This window comes from Schistocerca gregaria, chromosome 1 (genome assembly GCF_023897955.1).
Source record: "Schistocerca gregaria isolate iqSchGreg1 chromosome 1, iqSchGreg1.2, whole genome shotgun sequence".
NCBI lineage: Eukaryota > Metazoa > Arthropoda > Insecta > Orthoptera > Acrididae > Schistocerca > Schistocerca gregaria.
This window is the reverse complement of record NC_064920.1, coordinates 95,557,502-95,579,424: the sequence shown is the minus strand read 5'-3', so window position 1 is coordinate 95,579,424 and position 21,923 is coordinate 95,557,502. Positions and strand designations below refer to the sequence as shown.

The 21,923-nt window shown below is 42.9% G+C and overlaps 1 protein-coding gene across 1 annotated transcript in view; it reads right to left on the bottom strand.

Moving 5' to 3' along the window:
• LOC126334172 (irregular chiasm C-roughest protein-like) overlaps window positions 1-14,566 on the bottom strand; it is a 427,129-nt gene extending 412,563 nt beyond the window's left edge. The window contains exon 1 of the mRNA XM_049996810.1: window positions 14,306-14,566. The gene's annotated coding sequence lies outside the window, so the exon portion shown is untranslated. The remainder of the gene's footprint in view (window positions 1-14,305) is intronic.
• Window positions 14,567-21,923: the final 7,357 nt, after the last annotated feature.

The following is a 21,923-nucleotide window of genomic DNA, read 5'->3' as shown; positions in this document are numbered from 1 at the left end:
GTATTTAGGGGCAACTGTGCCTATGCTCACGAGTGCCCCGCAATATCCTGCTCGAATGTCGAAAAATTAAGTAATGGTAATGATAACAATACTTATCACAGTATTAGCGGTCAAGAGGTCTGACGAAATCCGTCTCATATCACGCCATTCCGTCTGCCTCTTATCTGTATTTAATATATGTGACTGTTTATATTAATGACAATAGGCTGAATAATTGAAAGTTAGTGCGCTAGCGGTCCACGTGGTGTACTGCCTTTATCAGATGAGGGAATCCAGATATCAACTCACTACACGACACGCTGTACAGAAGTTAGCACTTAAACCTATCGCTGGCACTCATTATACACCTACTTGCCGTCTTCTTATAAGACAAATACCAGTGACGGAAATTTCTCTCCAACAGAGGGAAAATAGCTGGCTACCTCCAAATAGAGAGCCATCACATTGGCATTGGAACTGGGGACGTCGATTTTGTACACCGGTACTGTGTGAAATGACGGTCACGATGACGTCTCAAATCGGTGAGCCTCTAAAAATCCTATTTGTGACTAAAATCTCAGTCTAGTTCATTAAATTTGGCCCTGTAGGAGACCTGTGAAACTAGAAATCAAATCACTTAAAGCTGAATTGTAATAACACTCGATGAACAAAGCATCGATGGCTGGTACACCGCAATTTATAGGCTTGTTAATCTTTTATATACAATGGCATTTATTGCATTATGAAATCTGTATAAGACGCTTGCTGGGATATATATTTTAAGGTACTGTCGCAGTCTCTACTCTTCTTTAGCAAATACGTAATTGTCTCATCTGTCGAGTTTGACACTAACAATGGCATTAAGGAAGTACAAGTAGTTTCAGTTTGAATCCGTGAGTATAGTTGTGAGGTGTATTTCCATCGACTGAGAAAGTTAACGAAGCGCTAAAGATTTGCACACATATCCGACATTCATCACTCACAAATATTTCGTAACAGTGGAAAATGTATGCCTAAACAGGACTCGAACACGCGTTTCATCCTTTACGTGATCAGCTACCATAACCATTAAGCAATCAGACCACGCTTCCAGGTCTGAATGAGACTTCTACTCTCTCAAATATTTCCATCCGCCACTTTCGATCCATTCGCTTCATTTCAGTGCACTTAATTCATTTTATTCTTCATTCGGTTTTTCACCATTTTTTGCTCTAGCTATTTTCAGGGCAGTAGGCGGGCGATCGTATTACCGCTGCCTGCACGGGCCAGTGTTAACGTCTTTAACGACGTTACCGTAGCAGCGGAAAATAAATTCTAGTTTCCTGCCTCCCCACCTGCAAACTGCTTTACTAAAGGGATAGTCTGTGAAAGATGAGAGCTTGCCTCAACGCACGCTCTATGCACGCACATATGTGAAGACACGCAAATGTGAACGATCACATCACTCGTGAATATTTAAAGTAAGAGAAACTCATCGTAAGTACAGATGTTTCATTCCCCTTCATTTATGCTTTGCACCACTACAGAGAGGTTTAGAAGAAACTCACTTAGTCCTCTTATGTGCTAATCAGACAATAATTGTGACTGTGCAGTTTTTCAGTCGTGTTCATACTGCGTGTACAGTCTAGTGGCAGACGACGGGAGCACAGACTGCATGACGTTTTTTCTCCCTTTTGGACGTTCTACCCTGAATCTGCTCATTATGCTCGACTGCAAATGTGTTCGCCGTTTGGATGAGGGGAATTATCAGTAACTATTATAAAGACTTGTGTAAATATTTATCTGACACATATGTAATAGGATGGAGAAAAGATCACGTTGCCTATGAATCAGGACGTAAAATGTACCGTTAAGTAATATCCTCATGGACTGTGATCGACTAAGAAATTCTGATTATATTTTAAGTGACTCCAATTTTCAACCTTACTTATTTGCGTCATATTCATAATGGTGTACGCAGGTTTACATTTTATCCAAGTGCTGACGCAGTCTACTGAAACAAATACATAAATAACTACACAAAATTCACAAATGATTAAATGAGTTCCTTAGCCGTATGTCAGTGTTTAAGTCGAACGTCATTTGATTTATGCTCCTTTTATGGAATTGCATGTAGTGTTCTTTTGAATGCGATTCCTTTGACAATGGTGACATACATCTACAGCCATACTCTAGAAACCACTGTTAAGAGCATGGCAAGGAGGACCTCGAATTTTACCAGTTATTGTGGCTTGTGCCCGTTCCATTCACTTACAGAGCACGGAAGGAATAATTGTATAAACGTCTCAGTGTGCACTGTAATTAGTCTATCATGTCCTCCCGATCGTTAGGAGGGCGATGTGTACAGATTTTAAGTTTATTCGTAGATTCATCATTAAATACTGGTTTCCAGACTTAGTAAGCAAGCTTGCTCGAGGAGAGTTTGCGAAGATCTTCACTTAATTGTCGTCAGCATTTCTGTATCACACTTCTGAGAGTCAAACAAGCACATGGTCGTTCGAGTTGCCCTTCTGTGTTGAGGTACCAGTCTCACTTGAGCATCAATTTAAGACGAGTCACACACGTAATTCGTAAACAATATCTTTGGTAGGGGTATTGCATTTCCCTGGTATCGTACCGGCCTGCCATCTGCTTTACCTACAACGACCCCCTGTGATGGTTTACACTTCATTTCCCTGCGAAGCTTTTACAGGTATCTGTATGGGATGACCGATTCCAGTTTGGCTCGTTGATATGTAGCCATAGGGTACTGGGTTCCTTCTTTTTGAGAACTACATCATTATACATTTCTTAACATTTGAAAGAAGTGGCCAGTCTTCGCACCACTTTGAAGTCCTATCAAGATCAGACGAAATACCTGTACAATTTTTTTTTCTTTTTTACATTCATTCATCTTAACTAACTGCATCACCTCCGAAAAATCTGAGCTTACTATTATTATTGTTTACAAGGTTATTGATGTATAAGAAGGAGCACGCCTGAAATTAAAGAAAATAAAGAAGATTAGGTTTTAACATCCTGTCGACAGCGCAACCAGCGGAGACGGAACACATGCGCGGTACCATAGGATGGGAAAACGGTAATCGGACGCGCCATTGCAAACGGAACTATCCTGGAATATGCGTGGACCAATTTAGGAAGATCACTGGAAACCTAAATCTGGAGGGCCGGAGGTGGGTGTGAACCGTCGTCCTTCAGAATGTGAGTCCATCGCACTAACTACAGCGCCGCCTCGCTACCTATCTGTAGCTATGTCTACGTCTGTCGACGACTCGACATCGCAGATAAATTTTGCGCCATTTCGCATGGAAATCCTCCGTCGAGTCACAAATTTCGCTAGATACCTCATTATACGATAATGGAAATGAGCGTTTGGCGCCATTGGCCGGGAGGCCCCTTGGGGGGCAGGTCCGGCCGCCTTGGTGCAGGTCTTACAACATTCGACGCCACATTTGGCGACCTGCGAGCAGGATGGGGATGAAATGAAGATGAAGGCAACATAACAGCCAGCGGAGAAAATTTCCAGCCCATCCGGGAATTGAACCCTTGCCCGTAGGACGGTAATCCGTCACGCTGACCGCACAGCTATCGGGACGGACTATGACACGATAACGAACAGATTAATTGACTAGTTAAAATTTTGCAATATTTTAGGTGGCCGTTTGCACACGATTCTGCGATTTCATACGCAGTAAAAATACTAATGCAGTTTTGAGTGCTCCCTCGGAAACAAAGTCTCGTACACTCATATAAAGGTTTAACTGAGATTAACGCAGAATATTACGTCTACCAAAAAATGAAAAATTGTCACTGCTTTACAACGAGATGTGCTTCTACGTCTCCACAAAATTTTATTTGTACAAGAGGCATTTCACAATTTCTCATATCAATGTTGCGACCTCGAAAAAACGGTTAACTATAGTTGATAACCTACCACCAGCCTGTATTAGGATGTCAGGCTTATGAATAACATCCCTTTCACGTCTCGTACTACCAAACAAATTGGGCTTTCAATCGGTGTCTAGCACATACAAGGAATCCTAATATTCTAATCGTTTTGTGTCTATATATAACTTTCCTGATCTACGTTTAGAATGTAATCCGTACACGGGGAATCTTTTTTAATCTTGCCCTCCTGAACTCATGTATAACATACGGAGTCGTTTCACAGTTTGCACTTGGCAGGTAGAAATCTCAGCAGTACAACAAATTTGTAGGTTTATCTGAGTGTTGTTCTCACAACAAATCTGGCCCTCTACTTTTACCACATGTATCTCATAAAACTGGAGTCAGGCCTGCAGATCTTGCGGTAAAGTGTGTGTGTCAGGAAACGAAGAGATGGCGGAGTTGAATCCCGGCCGGACCACGAAGATTTTCAGTCTGCCTCTAGCCTAGCGTTCTCAGCGATGTGAAGAGTCTCCAGAAAAAGAATGTGGTTCGGATTCCGTTTTAAACAGTAGGTAACCCTCCCCCGCCGCCCAACTACGGACACGACAGACGCCAAAGTAGCGTTGAATAGAACGGTCTGTACACGAGGCAAACTTGTTACAATATATTACAAATTACAGTTACATCTAAATGAGCTCAGAAATTGTCGAGTTCACAAGAGAGGAGAGCATCTACCATTGAAGTGAATCGTACGATTCATTTCTTTTGCTCGTGAATGGAAAAAAAAAACTTGTTAATATGGTTAGAAGATTACTTAACGTCATATCTTCTAACATTTATTTCCAAATATCCAAGTTCCCTGAGCCAACAAGAAGGTTATTTCATGGAAGAAAATTCCCATTTCTCTTTGGGTTTTGTAATGACTTCAGTTTAAACTGCCGGAAAATTTTGAGATGAAATGAAAACGTATGGCATAGTTGGCCGGGAGGCCACAACCCGGAAAGTTCGGCCGCAAAGTGCAGTCGACGACACATTGGGCGATTTGCGTGCCGAAGATGAGGATGAAATGATGATGAGGGCTACACAACATCCAGTTCACGAGTGGAGACAATCTCCAACCCGGCCGGGAATACAACCCGGGCCCGCATGTAATAGTTTCTTACAACAGCAAAAATTAGGAATAATACTATTCTACGCCGTGAACAGAGAGATGAAATGTTTTCAGTGTAAACGTTTTAGTTAAGATGGGGGGTATTCTGAAAGATATGCAATATTTCATTTTTTTAAAGGTACTCATAATTATTCGATATATGAAGCAATTACTTCCCGTAAGACCTATAACAAGGTTTCCCACTGGATCGAAAATATACTAACAGGCAGGGAGCAGTACGTAGTCCTAAGCATGAAGAGACACCGACGTAGCACCTGACGTGCCCTCGGACAGAGGAACAAGGCTGTCGCTATTCATCTTCAACTGTGCTCTCAGGAGTATCAGGTATTTGAACTATTGTCTAGTAGATAATGCTACTTACTAAAAATTATTTTACTACACGGCTAGACCCTTAGAAAACAGCGTGGTGTAAAAACTATTAACTACCTCTTATTATATAGAAATCTAAAGTAGTACACCACACGTAACGTAAAAGTTTGGAAATTGTTTAACTACCTGATTAATGAGTCACAAGTAGAACCCGTCAAGTGATACATATGTTTCAGAGTAAGTATGGGTAGAAATATGAAACAGAAACAACGCAAAGTCTCAGTTATAGATACAAGAAATGGCTGTGTACGATTCTAGTATACTGTGAAATTACAGTCTGGCTCTAAAACAGACTATATAGTAATAAGTTCTATAGCCCGTACTGCGACCCATATCAGGTCGGAACAACCGAGAACAGCAAGCGCATAAAAAAAGGGCAATGGGAGTGGTAACGGAGATATTTAGCTAGTGACAAAAATGAAAAGAAATGTTTAGAAACCTTTATCTGGCCTATAGTCGGAGAAAGACGGCCCACTTCTCGTGAGAAACCTGTTTAGAAGACTCTATGAAAGGCCGTTCAGGGCAGGCCCCTGCCGCACTGCGTATCTGTTCCTTGAAGTAAGAACGGATATCACCAGGTGACGGAGATCAGCGCTATATACGAGGGTAAGAACTTAAATAGTGGCAACCATTTATTCACAACCGATACAAAAGAGTTACATGTTTACACCTGTTACTGTCCATCAAAGTAGTCACCAGCGATGTGGAAGTCGTAGTATAACGTTAGCAGAGCCTGTTCTGTTGACGATGCGAATGGAGCGGTCTACATCAGACCGTCTGTGCACAGTATCACTATTCGATTTGGAACATCACCTGCGACGAGCTTTGTGAAGGAAGCGGTGACACTTTCAACCCAACCCACCCATCATTTACACGACAATGCGCGGGCGCATACAGCGCAGGCTGAGGCTACTCTGTCGGGTCCATGGGACTGGGAAGTACTACACTATCCACCATTGTCCCTGCACTTAAGTCCTTGTGACTTTGATTCGATTCCGAAGATAAAGGAACCACTTCGTGGCATTCGCTTCAGAACTGTTCCAGAGATTCGACATGTAGTAGACCGCTCCATTCGCACCATCAACAGAAAAGGCTCTACTAACAGTATACTACACTTTCATCATCGCTACCAACGGCCTGTACCCAACGCTGGTGACTACTTTGAAGTACATAACAGGTGGAAACATGATACTCTTTTGCATCGGTTGTGAATAAATAGTTGCCACTGTTTAACTTCCAACCCTCGTACATATATCTTCATGGATATGCGTGTGTGTTAAGGTATCGCTTACGAGATGGGAGATGCGCCGGCCTCGGATCGAGTGCTCCCTGCGGATTAACGGAGGAGGTCGGTGTCCGGCCAGCCTGGATGTGGTTTTAGGATGTTTTCCACATTCCACGAGGTGAATACCGGGGTGCTACCCAATTCTGACTCAGTTGCACGATTCGGAAATATTTCGAAAACTTACGCTCACTTTCACAGTATACGCAGGCAGTCGGCGTGCTAATTTTCCGTCCCAGGTGCTTACGCGAAGGAGAGAGGAACCGCATCCGGCCACCAGTTAAAAAAGTCCGTAAATAACAATGCTGATCCTGCGTCGACGCGGGGCTATGGCACAAGCAAAAGAAGAAGAATCGAAGAATAAAACGATAATAAAATTGTAAAACAATTTAATTACTGTTATCGCAATAGCACATTACTTTACAGGTGATTACTTTCTTCGGTCGATAGACAATCATGTTTAAACCACTCATGCTAGGAGTTCTGTGTTTGCAGACACTGCAGGCCACAACGCCGTTCGCTGAAAGTGATTCTCGGAACATGCTCATCAGTGAGCCAAGCTTCCAGTAAACTATTCGTTACTCCAACTAATTTACAAAGTGAAATTCGGTAGCATACATATTAAGATATGCACGTACGTACAACGATTAAGAATCGTCGTCACTAGATATAAAATAAATTTCGTGACATGCAGGCTTTGACCAACTTTAAACTTTTAATTAATGACGTGTTACTCTTCGTAACGAGGCTACATCAACATTGTACTCATGTAAACCCGTTAACCAGTGTGGAACAGAATTGCACTTTTTCAGCTCGTTTGCGTAACTAACAGTTTCATTAACGCTTGGCTTACTCCTGAGCGTGTTCAGAGAAACACATTCCAACGATGACGTTGTAATCTGCAGTGTACGTAAACACAGAAAATGTAGCTTCATGATCGGAACATGGTTGTCCTGCAACCGAAATTAATAATCAAATGTAATTGCAATAAAGCCAATCAAAATTTTTAAAAACATTTTCACATGTTTTGAGCTTATTTTGGAGACCGTCCGCGCAAGATAAAACAGTGAACATCTCGTACAGAAACGTAAATTAGGTCATCCTTTCAAGGCGGAGTCCGTGAATCGAATGGGAAGTGACGCCAATGTGCGGTGCAATCATCTGTACACTCTGTAACGTATTTTACAGTTATTCGCAAAAAAGTAGCCGTAGAACATTAATGATGTGTTTTAGGGAAGCTAGAGTGAATGTCACGTCGGACCATGACGATATGACATTCCAGGAGTTTCGGTGCACCACTTACAGGTCTTGCAAATACGGAAGGGTCCATTCCAGACGCGGCTCTCGCCTAATCCGATGACACCGCTGAGTTAAATGACAACTTTCTTGAAAAGATCCACCAGACGTGAGATTCCACCGAGAAATCGCACTCATTTAATAGATGGCACATGTTAAGATCACGTAGGAACAAATGGTGAAAGGTGCAGACATTCTAGCACAGCTCATATCAATTCATGTGTACAAATTATGTCACCTAGTGTGTTATAGTTTGCCACTACATTCACTTGTTTCGTATCATTTGGTCATAAAATGTGTTAACTCTTGGCCTCGGCATGGAATTGGTTATAAATTAGCACTAAACTTCATTTAGGGAGTCCCAAGCTTTGGCCTGATAATGGCAATAGCAAAAAGAGGTAATTGTAAGTAATAAAATCATTGATATCTTTACACGATATTATTCCAAAAGTTCATTATAATTGCGGGCACGCGAACGTCAAATTACTTCTTTTTTGAAATTAGATTTACATCACGTGCTCAGGCTCCTGCATACGTCTGTATGAGTTTCCTCCGCGACGCGTTCCCTTAACTTACATACTGACCTTCAGCTGGGTCAGTGGCTTACAATAATATTTCTTTTCTCGATGTAGCCAGCTGGTTGCTGTACACTTGATTTCGTCACAAAATAAATTATTCCTGGTCATCACAATACGGCTGCTAAATCCATTAAGTTTGCCGTATATTCGCATATAACGCAAGAATTCTGAGATCTATTGTGGTAAAAAGTAACGAATGACATCTCATTTGTACAGAAATGAAGTAGAAGGCAGACAAAGTGTACCACCGACGAAAAGAAATGCTAATGTCATTTACTGACAAACCTAAGATGGGTGTGTATGCCACGGAAACGAGTAGTGGAAGAAAATTAGCATTTATGACCCAGAAAATGGTTTTAATTTTTGTTTTGTTTAATCAGTTTTCCTCGTAAAGACAAAATGTGAAGACAGTATTGTTTTTACGAGCTTGTCTTTCTGATTTCATTCTACGTAATAAATAAACTGACAAGCGTCAGTATACTTTGTTCAAGTCGGGCCTCACAGCTCGTAAATATCCGAAGAAAGTCACGAAGAGTTGGCGTCAAAATAAACTTTTATTCTCTGTCAGCTTCGATCTAATGACCATCATCAATTATTACGAAATTATTTATATCAGCTTTTATGGTATCCCTATTACAGTAGTCTAAAGAAGCAGATGAAACTGCCCTTAGTAGTAGTATGTGTAACGTAAAATGAATATTTGTTTCTGGAATGTACACTGTCGACTGTCTCTTTGGCAGCTTACAACCGTGTACTCGGCCGGGTCTCCAACGTGGGACCTTGGCTTACTCGGGCAATAATGCTCTTGAAGCGTCGATAGCCAGTCCATTATCATAGTTAAATAACATCACTATGCTGTCTATATTGAGGTTTTATCCCACACAGTGGAGTGGGATCTGCGTACTGAAATTAGAACTTCCGCTGAAGTATTCAGAGAAAGGATCACCTTCAGTTTTAAGTTGACCGTTGCTCTTTGCTGGAACTTACGTCAATATTTAGATTAGTTCTTTTTACGTAGTACCTGATAGTGGTAGTTTTCAGAAAGGCTTAGTTTGCAGTTTACGTTAGTAAAGTTTGATTTCCATGTTTATATGACCTATCATGATTGATGGCACGTAAGTTCGATTGTAATAAATTTCCATGGGAGAGATAAGATTTTTTCGACAAATCGGTACTGATTTACAAGGCATCATTCATGCGGAACTCAGCTTGCCATATTCTCGCATTATATCTTGTGACCGAAGGACGATGGGGAACAAGCAGATGCCATAGATCTAGATTTCCCGTAAGCGTTTGATATGATGCATCACAGCAGAATGTTAAAGAAGGTCCGAGCATACAGAATAGGTTCCTCAGTACGTTGTCGCCGACAGCGAGTGTTCGTCAGAGACAAGGGTATCATTAACAGAGTCCAAGGGACGTTTGACAGGACTGCCTTTATTCTCTATACACGTAAATGATCTGACGGGTATGATGAGCGGCAACCTGCGGCTGTTTGCTGACAAAATTGTGGTGTATGGGAAGGTGTGGTTGTAGAGTAACTGCAGGAGAGGATCCAAAATGAGTCAGAATTCCATTTCATGTGGTGAATGGCAACTATTTCTAAATTTACGACCAGAAATTGAAAGCTACTGCTGATGAGTAGGAAAAACATTCCTGTAATGTTCGAATACAGTATTAGTAGAGTATGTTTTACGCATGTCGATTAACTGTGTAGGCGTAACGTTTGAAAGTGATTTGAAATGGAACAGGGAGGTAGGCATGGTGGTGAGGACGGCGAATGGTCGACCTCGGGTTTTTGGGAGAGTCTTTGGAACCTGTGGCTCGCTCATCTACGAAGGGGTCTGTGTTGAGGACGCTTCAGTGACCCATTATTCCGTGCCTGGGATCTGCACTAGGTCTGCCTAAAGCCATTAATCGAAGCAGTTCAGAAGCATGCTGACAGATTTGTTAGCGGTGAATTCGATGAAAACTCGAGTGTTACTGAGATGCTTAGTGGATCCAAATGGTAATCCCTGGAGGCATTCTTTTCGCGAAACGCTGAACTGAAAGTCTAGAGAAGAAAAAAAAAAAAAAAAAAACACACACACACACACACACACACAGAAACAAAAATGGCTCTGAGCACTATGGGACATAACATCTGAGATCATCAGTCCCCTAGAACTTAGAACTTCTTAAACCTAGCTAACCTAAGGACATCACACACATCCATGCCCGAGGCAGGATTCCAGACTAAAGGCCTAGAACCGCTCGGCCGCAGGGGCTGGCTCTAGAGAACAGGCATTGGTAGCCGACTGCAGAACGATTCTACTGCCTGCAATGCACATTTCGCGTAAGAACCGCGAAGGCGAGATAACAGAGATGGCTCGTACGGTGGCATATAGATGATTGTTCTTTTATGAAAGGAAATTACCAGTCGTGATAGATGGTACGCTCCGCCATATACCTTGCGTTGGCTGGCGGAGTATGATTGTACATGATGATGACCTCCTTCAAGACCTTTTTAATGAAAACATTTCATTCTCGCTTACCGTAAAACGAGGAATAAATAGGACTGCTACTTAAAGCGGTGACTACATCTCTTGGCTTTCTATGGTCGGTGGAGGAGCGCCAACGTTTTATCCCTGACGTGATCCTAACTTTTCGACTCGAAAAGCGAGTGGTGGGTGTGTGCGTTAGTGAGAGAGAGAGAGAGAGAGAGAGAGAGAGAGAGAGAGAGAGGGAGGGTGAGAGTAGGCAGCGTTCGCGGTTCATTAAGCAGAAACGGGTGGCGCGCTAGGCGTCAGTTAACGCACAGCCTGTAGCCGTGGCCGTCAGATAACTACCCGCAGTGACGGCAACGCGCTGTTCACGACCTCACGTTCAACAGCCACAGACAGTTCAACAGTACTCGGAGGACGAAAGTATTATCGCAGCAGTCACTGCAACTCGCTCCTTTACCGATATTAGTACACAAGCTACGACGATTCATCACATCATGTACGACTACTGCTCTGACCTCAATATTTACTTTTAAGAGACCACTGATCGCTCAAATAAGTTTGCAGGTATAAAACACAGACATGAATTAGAGGAAAACAATTCTGACGGTGATTCTGGAAGCGAATCACGAGCTATGGGAATACAGGAAAAGAACAGAATCGAAATGTTGGAGATGGAAGGGGACAGAAGGATGTAGAAAATTTTGGGAACTGATATGATAAGAAATGAGTAAATTGTCCACATAATCGGCGTGGAAAGATATTTGTGGGAAAATCTGACTTGAAAATCCAACAGGATGAAAGGACTTGTAGTAAGACTCAATGCAGTGTCTTCGAAGGTAGTAGAATAAGTTGTACGAGGGATAAATTCCCACAATAATTGAGGAGCTGTCATGGAAGTGCTCCTCTGAGACGAATATATCGGCACAGGAAGAAGAAGGATTCGTGGCGCGCTGAGGTCCTCGATGAACCACCCAGAAGTCTGGTGAAAGAGGTCTAGTTTCACGGTCGGAAAGATTGCTTATAAATTCATGGTCGAAGGTATATGAAGCACTGTGCTGATAGGCACTTTATCTAAATACTAAAAACTACAAAAATATGCAGATCATTCGATTATAAACGGAGAATGACATCTCGACATTAAACTGAATTACAATTCTTCCCATCCTGTCCATGATATTCGTCTTTGCGTACTGCAAGTTCTCGATTACGGGACACTTCCAGCATGGAGAAGGGGTAGACTTAGAATACAATCTAGGAGATCTTGTAAGAGACTTATAGACTCCCTGGAATTAATGACCCTCCACAATACTTCAGACTCCGGCACCAGATATGATGTTATTAGCTGCTTCGACTTATTACCAGGCCATTATCAGACGATTTATTTAAGAAGAAAGCAGCTGTACGATAATAAGGGGCTAGCCAAATTAATTACAAACTGAACGTCTATATATAACTACGTGCACTTGACTACGTTACCTAATAACTAGTTAAACGTACTCAGGGACACCTAAATCTGTAAAAATCTTCAATTTGTAACTTAGTTACCTAGTTTTTTACTAATCCTCTTTCTTCCTGTTTTTTAATACATCTTCAAATGGCGATTTAACAAGTAGAAATTGCTAATGACACTATTTCTGTGGCCTGGTACTGAAATGTGTAATTTAAGAATAGCGTTGTAGGAGACGGCCATTGTCTTTACCTAATCACGCCAAGTTAATTTTACTCTCTACAATTCTTCAAATTACTCCACAGTCAAACTATATCGATCGTTTGACAACATAAGCTGTATCATAAAATTCTTAATACCGATCTAATTTGTAAATGACGAAATCCGCTTTTAAAATTTCCAATTGAGAATAAGTGAAACCACTATATCTCATTGTATTTCGAAAGGTCATTCAATATCACTTGTCTCTTAAATTCTTAATCGATTCCGGCTGCTGTGTTGGCCAAACATCCATAGCCGTGCCAGTTACCCATTAGCGGACGAACGGTGAACTGATACATAGCTTGTACTGAGCCATTTACATTCGCGGATGGTGCTCTAACGACACAGTAAAGTATGTCAGTATGTGCCATATTATGGCGTATATGGACTTTAACGTGTACGTCATCGACGCCAAAGTGCTCAATAACGGTAAGTGGCGTAGAACGCAGACCTAGAATCATGGCGTGACGGTGACGCTCTGGATTAATACCCAGGTCGATCATCGTTCATTTCATGGCCTGTGCATCAAGAATCAGATTTTACCCTTTTCCATTTTGCCAAATGCCTTTATGACTCGTCAAAAGAATAAGCGAGAGACTTGTTACCCTCTCCCCTTCGTCGAAATAAGAGCCTTTCCTTCGTCTCAAAGACACTGATATCGAAGACGCGAAAATTTTTACCATCCACTTGTCAATGTTTGTGCTGTTATTTTTGCCAAGTGTATAGACTGGATAATAAAAGGCAAATATTTTGCGCTAGTTTCTATGGAGCGTATCCATTTGAGAGCCCACTTGCCAATCTCTCTTTCCTTAACTGCTCAATATCCTTCCATCAGATACGTTTGTATCTTCACCAGAAAAAAAGAAGTTTGAAAATGTTACTCCCATTCATGTCATCAGAGACATAACAGAAGATCAAATTAAACATATATGAGATACGATCCTGTTTACGAAGTTATGGAGTATACTGACACATCGGTAAACCACAGTTAGAATGCCCAGATGGCAAAGATAATAATGTACCTCCTGAATACTACTTATGTTTTACGCTATCCGCAATGGTTATCTTGATACATATACATGGGGTATGTTAATAGAGTATTTAAATCAACCATGTTTATTCGTTAAGTATAGCGTTTGGGTTGCATTCATAAAGTACAGATATTAATTATATATCGAAAGCTGCATACATTCTACATGCATGTTGCTTGTGAAAGCTTTATAAGCTCTTGCATGTAATATTTAATATAAATCTCGAATGTACAAAATATTGTTCTCTATGTACGGGCAACAGGATGTCGACCCGTTCTGTAACATATGATAGTGTGATTTGAGTACTTTAGAAAATCAGACATTCAACCCCTGGGATCAGTTGCTGTCCAAGCAGGAGCTGTCAGCAGTATTTGAGCTCTTCCGGGACAGAATGAGCTCTTGATGAAAGGGGGAGTGGCCGTCTGACAGACGATGGATAGCTAAGAAAGCGTTTCATTGTGGCTGAACGAAACAGAAGGGCGAATTAAAAAAGCGGCTATCGTATTTGAAGTATTACCGTTTTAGAATAGCGCGTTCAGCGGTACGTTACTCCACGAAGTCTTTCGGCGGCTCATAGAGGATCTTGCGCGGGCACTGTGCGGCGGTCGTGGTTTCCTTGGAGACACCTGCCGCCCGCCGCGGTGGGCACTCCGCCGACCGGCGGCTCACCTGCTACTGTGCGCTGCGCGGGTTGCCTGCCGCTGTCAGGGTAGGCGCGCCGCGAGACGCGCGTCTGCAAATCGACGACCGCGCGCTCCGCCTGCCCAGCCGACACTGCGCGGTCCGCGAACTGCGCGCCGCGCGCAGCCTCCAGACCGCCGCTGCTGCCACCTGCCGGAAGCCGCCGGAACGCGAGCCTCCGACCGCGTCGGCGGGATTAGCGGAAGACTGCTGTTTGTCGGCGGCGGTGTCGGCGTCAAAGGCTGGGCAGTCGTTATGGGCTTTCTCGCCCTGATACCGACGCGAGTTTAACACCTCGCATGACGCCCAACATTAGGAATTCGGTTTGTCGTCGCATACTGCATTGTCTTCATCTGTAGCTACATTTATACTCTACAGACCACCTTGAACAATGTGGATTAGGGTACTTTGTGTACCAATGTCACAACTGTTCAAATCGCTAATGGTTCTTGCGAAGAAAGATTGTTGGGAAGCCTCTCTGCGAGCTCAAATCTCTAACCTTTATTGTCTTTTCATGAGATGCAATACATTAATTAACTCATCCAAGAATGTATGCTCTTGGAATTTTCACAGTGAATCACATCTTGATATAAAGCTCGTCTCTTGCAGTGGGTGCCAGAGGAGTTGGCCCACTGAGTTGGGTAACGCCCTATGTTTGACAGGTTGGTATCCAGCCGCACACTGCTAAGTATTTCGTGCTTTTGATTTATGCCAAGCATACGGACATCACGGAAAGACGACCAAAGCCACTTAGCAGTTTTCTGGTTGAACGTAATTATGACCTTCTCTTGTATAAAAATTAAGGCGCCATCTACAATCCGTTGTACCTTGTGGTGTCTACGAAACCTGCATACTCAGTGCTATAGACAAACATTCAAACAAATCGTATTAATGAGTTTTATGACTAAATGAAAATTACAATACTGAACTTTTGCAATTACACAGATGTGTCTTAAGCAAAGGATGACATACAAAATAAGCAATCTTCTTAAATATAGACTATCCCAAATATGTGGTGCATACAAAGTGCAAGCTGAGTAATCTACCGTTGGCGCTGCTATACAAGTACCTAATTTGGGACATGCTATTCATGTGGGTCACATTGACGCTGCTATTGAACTGGGCCATCATCAGTCGGCCTCGACGCTTGCGCCCTTTCCACATTAGTGCCACTGCTGTGTCGTTGTCGTCCTGGAAATAGGTAGGGGTTCACAGTCAGTAAACGTTGCTTCAGCTTGCGGGGGCAATCGATATGTTTATATTGTAATGATATTATTCTTATGTGTATTCTTTCTTTTGTAACTGTGATATTTGACTTACTTGTAACTCTGATTTTTGGGCGCGTAAGCGATTATTAGGTAGTTGCTAGAGAGTAGGACCTTGAGATGGTCAAGTCTTGGACGCCTAATTGGAAAGACACATAACGTAGTCATCTTATAAAATGTGAACTTAAACAGTGAGGAAGATGTTTTCAGGTATGTTTTGTATTGTGAAGTGATGTTTTGTGTGTTACGTGGTATCGCAACAAAAGCAATGAAAAAGAAGTGTAACTAAAATTCGGAGTGCTGATTATTTCTTTCTACATCACCATTGTGCTAACTTTAAATGTTTAATCTCTAAGTATTGTTTGTGAAGCGCATCTACAAAAGTTTTGATTATAGCAGAATAAAACCTAGGCCTTTTTGCATCCGAGCTTGGAATCATCACTACCTAGATTTTTGACTATTGACCCATGATTTTGCAACGAGACAAGCGTGGGAAACGCGAAAAGATGAGTGCCTAGTTTATTCATTGTTACATGAAATGACTTTATTAACTGTGCTCTAATGACACCTGCCACATTATAACTTCGTTGTTGCCCGAAAATGAAACATTTAGCAGCGTGAGCAACACCACAATCATTACTAAATTTTGACCTTTGTTGTGGTAGGCTTGTTTGAGCGTCCACCAATCCTTGTGTGAGGCCTTGTGACAAGTATTTGCGATGTAGTCGGCTGGCCGAATGACTGGTAAGTGGAGTAGAATCTGGTGCGGTCGTGACTGGTTGTACCCGACGGCGCGTGAAAATGAATGAATCGGGTGTTGAGCGCCGTAAGTGCTATTCCTCAAGCAGAGGCAATGTACGTGACGTCAGTAACTTCAATACCATCACGCACTAGTATTGCCACTCCGGTTCTGCAAGCGCACCGGAGGTCACATATGTGGAGTAGAAGTTGGAGAGTGCGGTCGTTTCCACTCTTGCAGGAAAGCAAAATGAACTCCCAAGACTCATATTGTTTCATCCAAAAGTTGGATCTCGACGGGAGAACTTGTCATATTGACATTCATTGTAACCAGGCGGTAAGCCTGGCAACGCATTGGTTGGGCGAGATTATCCATGTTGAAGAGAAGCTAACATCGGAAGTGATGTCAGCCCCCACCGAATGCGGTCCTCCTCATGCTCCGTATGTTACATCATCTGACGGCGCCGCAGCTGGCCCCGTATCGGGATCTTGTGTCTCGACATCCTCGGCCCACGAACCCGTTGCCGATGTGTGTTCATGCTCCATAGACTCAGACTGTTTGACAGTAAGGGACCGGGCGACTTCGCTGCCTTTACCGGTACCTTCCTACTAATCACTGTTTATTTCAATTTTCACCGTCTTATTTCATTTTTCACCGTCTGTTCTGCAAGGTAGGAGTCAGTGGAAACGGCCTTCGCCTCACGGTTGGCTTCTTGAGTGGTCAGTTGTTCTTCCCCTGCCGAATGTCAACCACAGTGTTCGGACACGGTCCGACGACGGTGTTTTCGGCATTTCGGTGATTGCTGTTTTCTTACGTGGCCTTCATTGTCGGCAGACGGCACTGGCTTAGGCCCCACTGGGACGAATGCAGCGGTCGGTACAATAAGGGAATTAATTGCCATCTTGCTGTCGTCAATGTCTGTCGCGTTCGGTAGCCCCAGCGTCATCGTACTATTTTCCGCCACTGGCCAGGCCGGCTGATCATCCAGGTTTCTGTCTGTGAAAGGTGATTCCTGTACCGCTAAATCGGTCGGCTGTGTCTATTTTGTGGAGAACGTCGTGAGCGCCGCCGCGTAAGTCACTGGGAGAATAGTCTTCGTCGGTGGAGGTGCAAAGTCCGTCGGTGGGAATTGTGTGATCCGACGCCGGAGACACTCGGAACGAAGGGACCTTCCTTGCTGAATCCGGAACACATCTTCTGTGCGCCATAAATAACTATTGCCCGGCACCCTCCTATCGGTAGGAAGGATTGCACGTGTCATTGGATGTCGATGAGCACTTGGCGTACTCCATTGAGCATTGGATACATCTTAAACTGGGTCCATTTTTCAGCCACGTGTTCGTGTACCGTGTCGTAGGGCGGAGCGCCGCCACAACGTCTACCGCAGGGAGTTCAAATGGAAGTTCAATATAGTACGCAGTCCCATTGCGGCATGGCCGACCTCGACGTTACTAACAATTCCTCCTGCATGGCAGAAGGGGATTTCTTGTTTCATCCCGCGAAGCACCTTGAGCGCTTGTAGCTTCGTTTTTTAGTTTTTCATAAACAGTGCTACTGACGATCGAAAAGTGGATGCCGACAATCTCGGCAGCCGGGATCTTGGCCTCGACCACCTTTGGTCTCAGAATTTCAAGATTGATCTTCTGTATTGGGTTGCTATGATTTTGTAGCGCTACGGCGTCACGTTAGTGTCGGCCGACGGAAGTAAACAATGGGCGCGGCAGAGAGCACACACTGCACGTCTGCTTCGCTCGGCTGCGAGAGCAGAACTGGCTACCTGAGCTGCCCAAGCACGACGCACGACCCGTCCTCATAGCTTACTCCCGCCAGTACCTCGACTCCTACCTGCCAAACTTCGCAGAAGCTCTCCAGCGAAAATCCTGGACGAGAGGATCTTACAGAGAGATGGCTTTGCCACAGCCTGGGGGATATTTCCAGGATGAAATTTTCACTCTGCAGTCGAGTGTGCGAGTTCGAGTCTCGGTCCGGCGCACAGTTTTAATCTCCCAGGAAGTTTCATATCAGGACAACTCCCCTGCAGAGTGAAAATTTCACTCTGAAGACATCTCTCAAACTGTGGCAAAGGCAAGTCCCCGCAACACGCTTTCTTCGAGGAGTGCTAGTTGTGCTAGTTTCGCAGGAGAGCGTGTAATACCCGCCCGCATACGGTTAGACTATCTACGGCTTGTCTTGGAGTTTGCGAAGCACTACGTTTGCCATCGAGATCGCCGGATCACTACCCAATAGTGCACATTTGGAGTATTATGGGCAGCGCCCTCCTACCAGATCGGGATTTTGTCTATCTAATGCTGCAGTTTTACAGAATTTGAATCGATATCTCTCAGGAGGGGAACCGTCAGTCAGTGCCCAGCCGAATAGCTGTTTGCGTCAGGGCAAGAGGTGGACCTGCATGTTATTTGCTTGTTCAATTTCTGAAGCTGTTTCTCCTGATTATCATGCAACTTTTCTGAACTATATTAATTTTTTCTTCCTGTACGTATCCATGACATCTACCAGTTTTCTTCCCATTCTGATAATTCCTTCGTGGTACATCATTGTTAATCTTTTAAACACTTTTTTTAGAATGTATATCTTGAAAAGTATGGCCCCATAACCATCTCGCGGGATAGGATCGAAGTTGCTGCAGATTTATTACCAAAGGGAATGAGACGCTGTTTTTTATTTCATAGAAACTCATCAGTCCAGTGGTATAATTACTCTGATATCCCGTACAAAAACATGTTGCAAAAATCAATAACATACTGAAGTTAGCGATATAGCCTTACAGTTTTGTACGCTGAATGGAAGCACTGCACAACAGGATATTGACAACATGCAAGGAAAGTGCAGTTGAAGCACCACATGGGCTAAAACCCCGCAATTTTGCCTTTAGCTAAATTGTACATTTATCTACAATTAACAATAAGACAGAGCTGGAATTTCTATGGGTTATAGATAATAGCTCAGTCTACGACTTCAATTGGAAATCGCGCGATAACATGCCGCTCATTCATCACAATCTAAGAAAAACTGAAAAATGCTTCGCTTTACTCTCACCTACCCGAAGGTCCTAAGGAGTAAGTTTTTCTCACAACACCCGTAAGAAATCTTATAAATGTTGGTTTATTTGGTTTCAAATACGCGCGGTGGCCATCAGGTTTTAATTATCATCATGAGAGAAATCACGCTCCGATCATTTCTAGATTTCCAGGAACCTTCAGCGCAGACTATTGAGAAAGGTACGAGCACAGGGAATAGGTTTTCAAACATGTGAGTGGCTTGAAAACCTATGAAGCAGTGGGTGTAGCCCAATATGTTATTCTAAATGGTAAACGTCCATCGGAGACAAAGATAATGTCAGGTGGGAAGTGAGATATGGTCGCTCCGGCTCTCAGTAGAAGTAGTCAATCTGAAAGATAGGGTGGATCGTATAACACTGGATCCAACTGGAGACACCAGTGACAGGTGGTGGCAGTTTCCGCACTCGGCATTACCCGGCGAGAACCCAGTGAGTGGCACTGAGACTGTCCTGAGGAAACATGGACTGTGTACAGCTTGGTTCAGCGCAGCGCACTAATGGGCGTGGCAAGCACTGTAATGTATTTAGAATTGGAATTGCTTTGTAGCTCAGGACAGGAGCAGCCTCGGTTGCGAAATTAGTTAATGTCAATGACGGGTTTTACCCTTTTTGGGCGTCGTCAAATTGTCCATTGAATTTAGTTTTCTGAAAGGAGTCCACAACCATCTTAGTTGCCCGATAAGGCAAATTCGTGGAGAAATATTCTCATTCCATCGTGGCAGGCTGTGAATGGAAATGGGAGAGAGAAGATAGTATCATGGATTTGCCTTTTCGGGCATCCAAGATGGGAGTGGCTTCCTTTGAGAAAATTAAATACAAGAGACAATCTAATGATGTCCCAAAATGGTGAAACGAATCTCTGACATTAAATAATTTCGCAACCGAGACAGTTTTTGTTCTGAAACACTTATAAACTTGTTGCTGTAAAAGCCTACTGCGGTGTAGCTGTTGATTGATGTCCACAGGGATTATGACTACGTATAATGAAAATTAAAGAGATAACGACTACCAAATGTTATCGAAAGTCACTGATTTTACTGTGAAACTGTAAAATTACATGATTGAAAAGCTAGCATGGGGTCAGCAGCTAAATGCGCACTGACACTGAGACACACTTTCCACAGAACAGATAAAAATATTTTCATTGGTCAACGTGACAACGTATTATAATCGTCAACTTTATTTATGACAAACAAAAGTTACATCGATCTAGCTACTTTCACTGACAGTAATTAACACCGGGACAGTTAAATAGACGTAAGGTCTACGAAGTTAAATGTAAGACACAAAATATTCTTCGCTAAGAATAACCGGCTTGGCTATATATTTTCGTGACAGTGAAGATTTGGAATATTCCAAGTGCGCTAATTTGATTCGCACTGAAACATCCCCTTAGAAAAATTATACATGAATGTGCTTAAACTGACACACAATATATTTTAACGCAACGCAATCTGACTTTCAAAAATCCCTTCAAAAGAATGGCCCTGACTAACATTAAGCTATACCTTTCACAAATCACTTACCTCACCAAAAATCTTCGTTACTCGAACTACTGCAATACAGCGAGCGCCAATACTGCCAACTAAATAAAAGATTCAACCTACTGAAGGAACTAACTACTGATAGGCATAGTTAGCACATGAAAAATTTTAAAAGAGAACAAACAATGTATTTACCTTAATAGTCATAATGTATATAGCAGTTCATGACATCCAGTCTTACAAATTTCAAAACTCCGCCATCTCTCTCCCCACATCCACCACTGCTGGCTGCTCACCTCCAACTGCGCAACGCTACGCGCTGTTAACATCCAGCTGCCAAACACTACAATGGCGAGTATTACAACAATGCCAACCAGCCACTGACTGCACACAGCACAGCCAGTGATTATTCATACAGAGCGCTATGTGGCATTACCAAAAAAAACCTAAACAGCCTATTTACATAGCCCCCATGCTCCCCACAAAAAAATTACAAATTGTTTTGGGCAGTGGCCAAATAATTACAATAACAAAGAAATGAAATGCACACATATTGATACATTGTTGGTCAAAAGCTAAAATTTTCTCACAGTCCATAAAGACAGTTCTGATCGTTCATCACAGTAAAATAGCAGTGTTTTAGCTCAATGTCTCAGCAGTAAAAGAAAATGCACACGGAAGTAGTGGATTTCCATGCAGTCTTGAAGAGGTAGTGTTGTCCTTCCAACGGGAAAGACAGTGCTGACTCTTGACATGCTGACAGGTAATGGGCCACAACAGAGCCAACCCACAGCAGAGTCAGTCGAAGTTTTGAAGAATATTGGTAGGTTGGTCATCACAGAGCAGACCCACTGCAGTCCTAGTAGAGATTATGGTATTGGTGGGCC